General features: G+C 33.2%; 1 pseudogene; it reads right to left on the bottom strand.

Annotated features, from left to right (window-relative positions):
• Positions 1 to 1,562: 1,562 nt before the first annotated feature.
• On the bottom strand, positions 1,563 to 2,042 carry LOC116874948 (annotated as a pseudogene).
• Positions 2,043 to 11,893: the final 9,851 nt, after the last annotated feature.

Here is an 11,893-nt window from a genome sequence, read left to right as displayed (position 1 = left end):
TTCATATTACACTTTCTATTTTAAATAGTCAACCTGAAATTATTTGTTATATGTCTTTGTTATTTACCAAGCACTGTTCATATTCAGAGACTGGTTATGTTATCAGAGGCTAGTCTGATACATAATGCAAAGGCTGGTCCAAAGGGAAAGAAGTTGGATATAGACACTTCTGCTAAAAAGCAAATTTTCTGAAATTCTGTATATTAGTGAGCAGGTAGTTTTGAATGGGATTCTGTTTTTTTTGTTTTTTTTTTTCATATTTTTAAAAAGATTTTATTTATTTATTTATTTATTTGTTTATTTATTTATTGACAGAGAGAGAAACAGTAAGGGAGGGAACACAAGTAGGGGGGTAGTGGGAGAGCGAGAAGCAGGCTTCCCTTTGAGCAGGGAGCTAGATGCCGGGCTGGATCTCATGACTCTGGGATCATGACCTGAGCTAAGGCAGATGCTTACCGACTGAGCCACCAGGTGCCCCTTTTTAAAATATTTTATTTCTTGAGACAGAGAGAGAGAGAGAGAGAGACAGGAGGGGCAGAAGCAGAGGGAGAGAGAGAGTCTCAAGCAGACTCTGTGCTGAGTATGAAGCCAGATGTGGGGCTCAGTCTCACGACCCTGAGATCATGACCTGAGAGGATATTGAGAGTCATAAGATTAACTGACTGAGCCCGTCAGATGCCCCGGGTTTCTGTATCTTTCTATTGAGATCTTCTTAATAACACATGGCATGATCTTTATAATAACAATTATAGCTGAAAGAAATTTCCAGAACTTTAGCACGAAAGAGACAATATCATGACAAATGAAGGAAATGTAGTGCTATACAACAACTTCCAGACTGTACATAGAATCCCTTCCCTTTTTTTTCTTATAATTAGAAAACTACTTATTGTATCTAATAGAATTATAAGTCCAAAATCAATGGGAATATATTGCTATGATTAAGCTAACTGCAATAGTAATTTCAGCTTTGTAAGCCTTATTATTAGTGACCCTTAATTTTTCATGCACGTATTACTTTAACACATATTAAATTGTACAAATATATCAGTGTTATGAAAACAGCTTTTCATGTAAGATTAGACTATGACCCATGAAGAAAGCCTTCATAATTAAAAGTTAAAATTGAACTAATTTCTCTTTAATCATTGTATAACGTTTCTCTTCTTCAGTACTGCATGAACTGTTTATTTCATAAAAATAATTATACTCACATATGGTTCTCATAATATATGTTATTATATATCCTTTTTAAAAAATGGTACCAGCCAGATATTATCTGGGTAATTCATACTCCTTTATGTTTAAGTAGGATTGACTCAAAACTTCAAACCCCATTGCAAATGGACGTCCACATCCATCGTCAGATTTTCTGCAGATACTCAAGGATATTTGTTCTCTTGCTTGCCTTTGCCATTGGATTATTTTCGTATGAATGTTATCTCTATTATATGTGTGTGTCTGTATATACATATACATATATATATATTTTTTTTTATTTTTTTTTGGAGAATTAACTCTGTTTTCTTAAGGGATGTGGGCAGATGTCTCATCTCAGAACTTCAGAACTTCTGGAATTGCTTCCTGGTGCTGGTGGCTTTCCTGACTTTGAACTCATTGAATCATACAGTCTTATTTAAGGACTGGCTCTCTGTCCCACTGTGACAATATCCCCAATCTGGACAACCCTGAAGTAGGGTGACAGGTGCACAGACATGTTCTTGTGGTGTTTCTCACAGTGGTTGTACTTTTGGATGTAGTGGTGGTAGTCATGGTGGATAACAGTGGTCCTCTGCATTGTCATCATCTGGGTCACCACACTAAACATAATCCATATTCGGATGGAGACTTCACCAGGAAAGGGGCATTTCTTGTCAATATCCACGCCTTCAGTGGCCTCCTTGAGCTCTTGAAGTACAGACTGATGTTTTTGTAGTATCACAGGAACTCCTCCTTGCCATTTCCTATAGCAGGACACTCTTCTTATTTTGAAAGATGGTTGGGTGCTTTTGGTGGGCCTACTCAGTCTGAATGTTGGTCATCTTTCTGGCCACCTGAAGGAAGGATATCTTTTATATTGTTGATGTAAACCATAATTCAGCTTTTTCATTAACCTCCGCATGGACTATGACCTTGCATATTCATCCATTTAGTAACTATTAAAGAGGGAAGAAGTTTTTCAATATGTGAATAGTTACCCACAAGATATCAAAAAGGTAAACAACTCATATCTAGAATATGTAAGAAACTTCCAAATCAATAAGAATAATTATTCCTAATTAGATAAGTACATATTTTAAAAGGAGTTTTCACTCTATAGCTATGGGAATAGCAAAACGCAGGGGTACCTGGGTGGCTCAGTCATTTGAGCATCTGACTCTTGATTTTTGTTCAGGTCATGATTTCAGGGTCCTGGGATCCAGGCCCCCATCTGGCTCCATGCACAGCAGGGAGTCTGCTTGTGGACTTCAATCCCTCCCCCACTTCCCTGTTTATTTCTCTCTCTCTCCCTTACAAATAAATAAATAAATACTTAAAAAAAAAAAAGAAAAAGAAGAAGAAGAAGAATAGCAAAACACAGACATATGGATAATGCCAAATACTGTTAAGGATTTAGTGATTCAGGAACATATGCTTGATAAAACAGTAACTGGTAGAGCAAATTTGCAGAGGAAACTGCCCTAATAAAGTTGCCTGCCACCAATAAGACAGAAAAATAAGTTGAATCAGAGAGAGACAGAGACAGAGAAGTGAAAGATGAAAGAGAAACTAAGTTTCTTATGCTTATAAAATCACATGGCCACTGGAGAAGCAATTTACTGCAACCGTCCTACCCATATGGTTCCTGGCCTCATATCCATCCCCTTCTCCCCAGTCTTTTATCTTTTGGCTCTTTGGGTATTGTCTGTTGCACTACACCTCATTGCAATTTCTCAAAATTTCCTGCTAGGAATAGCTTTATCAATTCTCTTCCTTTTTTTTTTCTTTTTAATTTTTTAAAAGCCCCTTGGCTTATACTTTTGGTCTTTCTCCTTCTGACAGAGTTTATATGGTACTTTACCAAAGGAAAGTAAGTTCCTTCTTAAAAAATCTCTCAGGTATCATGTAAATAGAAATTTTACTATTTAGAGGGTTATTTCATGAAAAACATTCTTCCATTCATTACTGGAAAGTTCTCTAAGGAATTAAAGATAGTTATTATAATTAATATAAAGAAGCTATCTATAACACAAAGTACCAAAGTACTGATTGAAAGTTTAGGAGCATTCTATAGAATTAAATTTTTGTTTCATTTTTAAACAATTAAAAAAATATAATCTATTAAGGAATTGCTTTTACAGGACAGGTTGGAATAGAAATATTCATTCTGTTATATCCCATGAGTATATTTGGGAAACAAATGAAGGATTTTATGTGTGACTGCACTAAACATAATTCAATCAAAAGATGCTAGGGTTCCTTCATAGGTCATTGTCCATTCCCTCCTTTACACTTAATATAAAGAACTACAGAAAGCCACTTAAATTCTAAACTGGAAGGCCTTCTTCCCTCCTAGACAGGAAATAAGAGTTAATTAAAATATACATTCCATTGGTATAATGATTATAGGACTACAAAGGTTAAATCACTCAGATTTACCCAGCCTGGTATTCAGCATTAATCAAGATTCTCAGGAAAGCAATAGAGATTTTCAAAACTCACCAAAATTTTGAGTCAGCCTTAAAACAATATCATATCTTTCTTTTAGATCAGAGCTACTCTAAATGCAAGGTGCATTTCAACCTTTTGTCAGAGTGGAGATTCTCATTGTGGATATCCAATTACTCTAGCATCATTTATTATCCCTTTTCCATAGAATTGTTCTTGAACTTTTGGAGATTATCAGTGTGCCATAATTCTGTGAGCTATTGATGAATTTTCTGTTTAGTTACACTGACCTATAAGTCCATTCTTCATCTAATACCATACAGTCTTAATTACTGTAGCCATATAATAAATAGTGAATCCAGAGTGACTCCTCCTAATCCTTTATTTTTTTCAAAAAGATTTTTAGCAACTCTAGTTCCTTCATCATTTCTTATGTATTATTAAATCATATGGTCTATATCTTGCTGGGATGATAATAAAAACCTGAATTAAAGGATGGCTCAGTTGGTTAAGGATTCGGCTCTTGATTTTGGCTCAGGTCATGATCTCATGGGTTGGGGGACTGAGTCCCCATGTTGCGAATCCATGTTCAGAGAGGGGTCTGCTTGAAGATTCTCTCCCTCTGTCCTTCCCCCCCACTCACACTCATATACTCTCTCTCTCTCTCTCAAATAAATAAATCTTTAAAAAATAAAAAAAAATCTGAATTAAATCTTGATCAATTAGGGGATATTTGACAGCTTAACTATGCTGAAGCTTCTGATAAATGAACACATGTGATTATCCATTTATTTCTCTATCTCAGCAGCATTTTATATATAAGACCTGTGTACATTTTGTGAAATGTACACCCAAGTAATCCTAGCTTAAACAATTGAAAGTGATACTATACTTTCAATTTCATTTTCCACATACTCACTGTGAGTATATAGAAATACATGTTTTATATGCTGATCTTATATCCTGTGAACTTTCCTTTTTTTTTTTTTGGTACTGCTTTCATTAGCTTTTTTGTTACTGTAATACCAACTTCATAGAATAAGCTGAGTGATGTTCCCTCCACTTCATTTTTTCTAGAAGAAAATATGTAGGACTTTTAAAAATATTTTATTTATTTATTTGAGAGAGAGAGAGAAGAGAACATGTGTTGGGGATAGACACAGAGGGAGAAGCAGACTCCCTGTTGAGCAGGGAGTCCAATGCAGGGCTCAATTCCAGACCTGAAGATCATACTTAGAGATGTTTAATAGACTGAGTCACCCAAGCACACTGAGAATCCATAGGAATAATGTTCATTTTATTTAATGCATTTGGTAGAATTCTTCAATAAAAACATCAAGAATTGACTATTTTTTCAACAATATCAAAATATGAATTCAGTTTCTTTAATAGTTATAGGTTATTCAAGTTATTTATTTTATATTTAATGTTATGTTGAAATAGTTTGAACTTTTTGAGCAATTAGTCTCTTTCATCTAAGTTGGGAGATTTATATGTGTAGCATTGATTTTAGCATTCCCTTATTATCCTTCTGATGTCTTCAGGTCCCGTAATGATATCCTCTATTTTGTTTTTAATATTAATAGTGTGTCTGCTCTTTTTTCCCTCTTATATCTTGCTTTAATTTTGACAATTTTATCAGTTTTTTCAAAAAACTAACTTTTGTTCTTAGTTTTCTTTTTCAATTTCATTGCAATTCCCACTCTTATTTTGATTACTTCTTTCCTTCTGCTTCACTTTGAGTAATTTTTTTTAACTTATTTGAGACCCTTAGTCTTTGCTAATGTAAGCATTTGAGGCTATAGGTTTCCAATTTTATACCTCTTTGGGTGTGTTCTGTATATTTTGATATATCATGTTTCCATTTTCATTCATTTAATATGTTTTTTTAACTTCTTTTGATTTTTTTTCTCTTAACCAAAAAATCATTTAGAATTTCCAAACATTTGGAAGGTTTTCTATTATCTTTCTGTGAATAATTTACAGTTTGATTTATTGTCATTAGATAACACAGTCTATAGATTTAAACTCTTTTAACTTTGTTGAAGCTTGTTTAATGACCCAGGAAATTGTCTATCCTTGTAAAACTTCTGTGATCACTTATTTTGAATGCTTACTTTGTTGTTGGTGAATGGAGTGCTTATAAATCTTGACTCATGGTGTTTTTGAGTTGGTATCACTGTTGATTTTCTGTCTAAGTGTTCATTTATTTTTTGAAAAGATTGCTGTGGAAGTCTCCAATTAGAATTTTGGATTTTTCTAGTTATTTTTTTTAGTCCTATCACTTTCCATTTTGTTTAGTGCTTAACACTTAGGATTGCTTTGTCTTCTTAGTTGGTTGAATTTCTGTGTCTCTAGAAAATTTCTTTGCTCTGAAGTCTAATTTGCCAGATGTTAATATAGCTACTCCTGCTTTCTTTTAGTTACTGTTTCAATGGTATATATATATATTTTTTTCCATTCCTTCATACTATCTATGTTATCATGTTAACTTTCTTGTGTATAGCATCTAGTTGGCTCACTTTATTAATGTATTCTCTCAGTCTCTCTCTTTTAATAACTGTGTGAAGATCTTTTACATTTCATGCAGTTATTTATATGCTCAAGTTTAAATCTGACATTTTTTTCCTGTCCATCCTCTGTATTTTTTTTAAATGTTTGCTTTATTTTCACCTTTCTTGGAGTTACTTGATTATTCTTAGAATTCCATTTTTATTTATCTATAGTGGTTTTGAGTATCTCTTTTAATGGATTTTGTAGTGGTTGCTATAGATATTACTATATATAATACAACTATATATATATATACATATTTTTAATAAGAGACTTTAGAATCTAAATGTTAGAATGGAAAATACAATGAAATTTATGTGGGGCAAGAATCATTTCAAGTGAGTGGACTATTAATAATTTCAAAAATTATCTAAAAATATTATTTTAAGTATCAGTGTTTAGCAACTCTAAATTCCAATTTATTTGGAGTACTTGTACTTCATTTTCCCATTACTGTGGAGCTCGGGTGGTTAAAGTGAGCTCTGATCCATAATGTCTTCGGGAGTCTTTGCCTTGAGATAGTCTTTAAGATGGAAAGTGCTTAAAGAAAAAAAAAAAAAAAAGAAGGAAATATTCCACTAGAATACTCTAATATATAAATCTGTAAATCCTCCCAAGGCCACAGAATGCCATCTAAGTGACATCTGTCCACTACCAAGGTATCTGAAAGTATAGTTTCCTATTGTTTCAGCTCTTGCTACTGATCTGCTCTAAAATATGCACACGGACTGCTGTTCATTGTCCCATCCAGCTGCATGCCTATGGCTGAGATTCATAGACCAGATTGACTTGTCCACATTTATTACAGCTTGGTTTTACAGCCATAGTCCCTTTCACTCGTTATCACTTTATGGCAGAAAATACTCCCATTACTTCAACTCTGGGAAATTGTCCCTGCCAGACCAAAGCCCACATCAACCATGTGCCATTTTGGTCATTCTTTCATTTTAACTCCCTAGCTACGATCAAAAAAGAAAAAAAAGAAGAAAAAAAAAACAGTGAAGTTAATTCTTTGCTTTCCCTGCTATAAATACTTTATCACATCACAGAGGTTGAGAGACTGATACATGTAAGCTAAAAGAACTGGTACTTTTGTGAGTTCTCATACCTCTAAGAAAGAAGTATTTTCTTTGCCACTCCCAATTTTTTTCTTCCTCTGAGTTGGGTTTGCACATTTAACTTTAATCTTTTGTTTTTTTTTCTTAAAATTTTCCTCCATTTAAATCCAATAAATGATTCATAAAATTACATTCATTCATTTTAAAAACAATTCCTACAATGAAGGCATTATACATTATCAAAGATATGAAAATGAGCACTGACACTTTTTAAATTAATAATGAAAAAGAAGGCTCCTGGGTGGCTCAAAGCCTCTGCTTTCAGCTCGGGTCATGATCCCAGAGTCCTGGGATCGAGCCCCGCATCAGGCTCTCTGCGCAGCGGGGAGCCTGCTTCCCTTCCTCTCTCTCTGCCTGCCTCTCTGCCTACTTGTGATCTCTGTCTGTCAAATAAAATTTAAAAAATCTTAAAAAAAATAATGAAAAAGAAAATAGTAACTTGCACATTTATAGGCACTTCATATATCAAGTAGAATTAGACCTGATGACTATATGTCAAAACAGTGTTTCTCAAACTTTCTTGTGAGGATGCTATTAAATGCAAACTCTGTCTTATTAGGTATGACATAAGGCCTCAGGCTTTCCATTTCTAGAAACCAGTCAGAGTGATACAATTTGAGTGGCAGGGTCTTAGGAAATTTCAATTGAATGTATCATCTTTGGGCAATCTATATTATTATTATTATTTTTGATACCTGACTACTTTAACAACACTTAAAAATAATATAGAACAAGTAAACCACTAACCTGGAAGAAGAGTACACTCCGTAAAAAGTAAATAAATATTTATTTTGTTTTTAACTGTATCACCACCATTATTCTTTCATTTTATTTTTTTAATTAATTCCCCACAACTTGAATTAATAATTCATTGCTTTGAAAAAAAAAAAAAAGCAAAAACGAAAAACAAAAACAACAAAAAAAAGAGAGGGAATTCACATTTTGGCTACCTGGGATATGTCTCCGTGAAAATGACCAATTTAAGAGTTTGATTATTTAAGTAATATTCTCTTGAAAGAGTTCTCTGAAATATATTATTTAAATCTTGCAAGAGATATAGATATATTTTAATTTATTTTAAATACCTGATGTATATTAACTTAAAAAAAGACCAGATTATTTTGTTTAAAGTTAAATTATTGAAATTCAATAATTTAGACCATTCAAGGATCCATTTTCTCACTTGTCTAATAAACTGTCATTTTTAGATCATTTATCACTTGTTTTAACAATTTCTATGATTTTGTTCATAATATTTAATTGTTTTAAAAATTATAACTCATTATCTGTATAAGGTTTTTAAAAACAAACTTCAGATTTCCTAATGACACTATAGCCATAATTATACTTCAAAAATTACAAGACCACTTAGAAGTACTAGTAAAATATATTGAATATTCTCTTGTAGTCTGCTTATCCAAAGGAGAAAATTGTTCTTTATACTAAATATTTCTGCATCCTGCTGAAGTAGAAATATATACTGGCTTATTAAAAAAATACATCTCTAGAAGGGTGTGGTGGGGGGATGGGTGAGCCCAGTGATGGGTATTAAGGAGGGCACAGATTGCATGAAGCACTGGGTGTTATACACAAACAATGACACTACATCAAAAACTAATGATGCACTGTATGGTGACCAACATTAATTAATTAATTAATTAATTAAAATTAAAAATTTAAAAATTGAATGTGAAATCTCTCTCTCTCTCTCTCTCTCTCTTTAGGGGCACCTGGTGGCTCAATCAGTTGAGAGACCAACTCTTGATTTTAGCTCAGGTTATGATTTCAGGGTCCTGGAGCCCACATTTGACTCCCCACTCAGCAATGGTGTGCTTGAGGATTTTCTCTCTCCTTCTCCCCTTACCCTTCCCCCTGCTAGAACTCTCTCTCTTTCCAAAATAAATAAATAAATATTTAAAAATATTTATGTCTTTAAAGTCATTTGCAAGATCTAAGTTACATTAAAAATTTAGCTTTTAAGAAGAAACTGAAATTAACTATCAGCTCTAAAATTTTGCATGGCATGTAATTCTCAGGTAGATTATGCCCTTTCTAAGTTGAATTTTTATTGCTATACTAGCCATGTTCAACACCAACCAGGCAGCAAAAGTTTACTCATCTTTTATCCCTATAATTCTACTCCAAATATCCCCCAGGGTGGTGGATTGATGAAATGCAGTTACACAGTAGTAAATTTTTAAATAGAGACACTTAAATAGTGCACTTTGGGAGGCTTTCCATTAATTTCATATAAAACTTTGCAATCCATTGTCTTTTATTTCCTTTGGTTACCACAAGGGTCAGAGATACAACTTTAGTGTAAGTACAGTTTTCTTATTACATTCTGATATTCAAGTATAGTCACCCTCTTAAAAATTGTTCAAGCAAAAAAAAAAAAAAATGTTCATGCATAACATAGGTGGCCAAGAATAATGCCACAGTTTTCTAGTTCTTATTATATAATGGTGTCTGGATGGGCATTAGAATTTTGTTGCAGTATCAAATAATAAAGAAGCTAGTAGTTTCTTATTAAGTAGAAATTCCATTATTCTCAGTATTTCAGAAAATTTTCTTTGGAAAATAATTGCAATGCCATTGAAAAACAACATAGTAAAGTTGATCTCATTAATTTATAGTTCTGGGGCACCTGGTTGGCTCAGTGGGTTAAAGCCTCTGCCTTCAGCTCAGGTCATGATCCCAGGGTCCTGAAATCGATCCCCCATGAGGCTCTCTGCTCAGTGGGGAGCCTGCTTCACCCCCCCGCCTACTTGTGATCTCTGTCAAATAAATAAATAAAATCTTAAAAAAATTTATAGTTTCAATTCATCTCTGATTTCAGATATTCGGACCCAACTTATTCATCGTATTAACTCCCATATTCTAAAAGAAATAACAACAATGAGTGTTAACTTTCCTATACCTATCTACATGCAGACATTTAACTGAAAGTATAGGGTCCTAAGTCTAAGACATTAGGTGAAGCTCAAAATCCAGAGGCACATCTCAAGAGTTCATGTATGTCAGAACACAATTCAAGATTTTATGAGTAAGAAATAGGAATCTAAACAAGAAAAATTTCCCAGTCGAGATCCTTAAGATGACTAGAGTCCATAACAAAAAGTTTGCCACTTCTAATAACCCATGCTTATTGATACCTGTGCCGTTTTTTTCATATTGTGGAATCCATCTCCTTGAACTGCTTTCCATTTCTGATTATACAGTTGCTTTATCTTATTCATGAGTGACTGAAGTGTCAGTACTTCCTCTAGCGGTCTGATAGGTATTAAAATATCTCTTTGGTCAAATATTACAATAAGCATACCATTGTATACTAAATGTTGCCTAAAAAATATGTATTAACTTACTTGTTACAATTGGATTTTATATTGATTGTTTTTCAAATATTCATAGCATAGAGAAGTAGAAGTAGGCACAGAAGTAGGCATATGCTAGGTATAATCAAAATAATAACCGATACATTGTATAAATAAGCAGCTGAGACCAATGACTCTGCAGCCAAATTGCCTGGGTTTGAATTCCAATTTTACCATGCTCTTGGCATTAAACTTCACCTCTCTGTGGTTAGTTCCTGCATCAGCACAAATGAGAGTAGTCTTACCTTTTAGGTTTGTTGTCATGGCAAATGAGCTACTATATTCAAAAACTTATGCCAGTGACAAAAATAAATAAATAAATAGTCAGAAAATGGTAGCTATTATTATCTAACAATAACATTTGTGTTGATATTTTCATGATATCAAAAGTTATTGCTTACATATATATGTGAACAATTAGGTAATTTATTTTTAAGATTCTGAGATATTAATTACAATCATCTGAACAACATTTTTTTTTCTAATTAGTAAATGATAAAATATCCAAATAATGTTCTAATATTTTGGTTCAGATTCACTTCATTTAAAAATAAACCTAAATTGATTTCCTCAGTAAGTCCTCTTTATTTAGACAATATCACTTTTATTTGAGTTCTGTGAATTCATTCTGTGTAATTCATATACAATGATTAGAACTAGAATCTTGTCCCTGAGTATCATTGGTCTGTTGCCAGATTATATTTCTACAATGCAAAATTGGAAAAAAAAAATGTTTAATGAGTCGGTGATTCAGCAATTTTCTTGGGGAGAGGATAATTATTGACATATACTTTCATCATCCATGGGATAATTAAAGGCAAATTGATTGTGGTCTCAGATAAGAGCTACCAAAGTAGTCACATCTAAATTCACACTTAGGAAAGCTCATGTTCCTTTGACTTCAGATCTGCATACACATCCACAAAGTAACGAATGCAGAGCATAACAGTTGACAATATGGACTGTCAGTGTCTTTGTGCCTGACTAAATACATGAGCAGGCTAAGTAGATTACAAAGCTACGGTTGGATATTTGAAGGAAACTGTGTAGTCGGTTGAATATCACATGCAGAACTCAGAAATTATGGCATACTTTAATCCAGTGTGTTTGTCCATTTGCTTGTTGTTTTCCAAACTAGAATTCCCTTAGCTGAAGGAGGAGGGAAAGTACTTTAAAAAGAAATAACTATGTAGGACTTAG

The sequence above is a fragment of the Lontra canadensis genome, unplaced genomic scaffold (genome assembly GCF_010015895.1).
Source record: "Lontra canadensis isolate GAN:19392208 unplaced genomic scaffold, GSC_riverotter_1.0 scaffold39, whole genome shotgun sequence".
NCBI lineage: Eukaryota > Metazoa > Chordata > Mammalia > Carnivora > Mustelidae > Lontra > Lontra canadensis.
The sequence above is the reverse complement of the archived record's forward strand: the minus strand, read 5'-3'. Positions and strand labels throughout refer to the sequence as shown.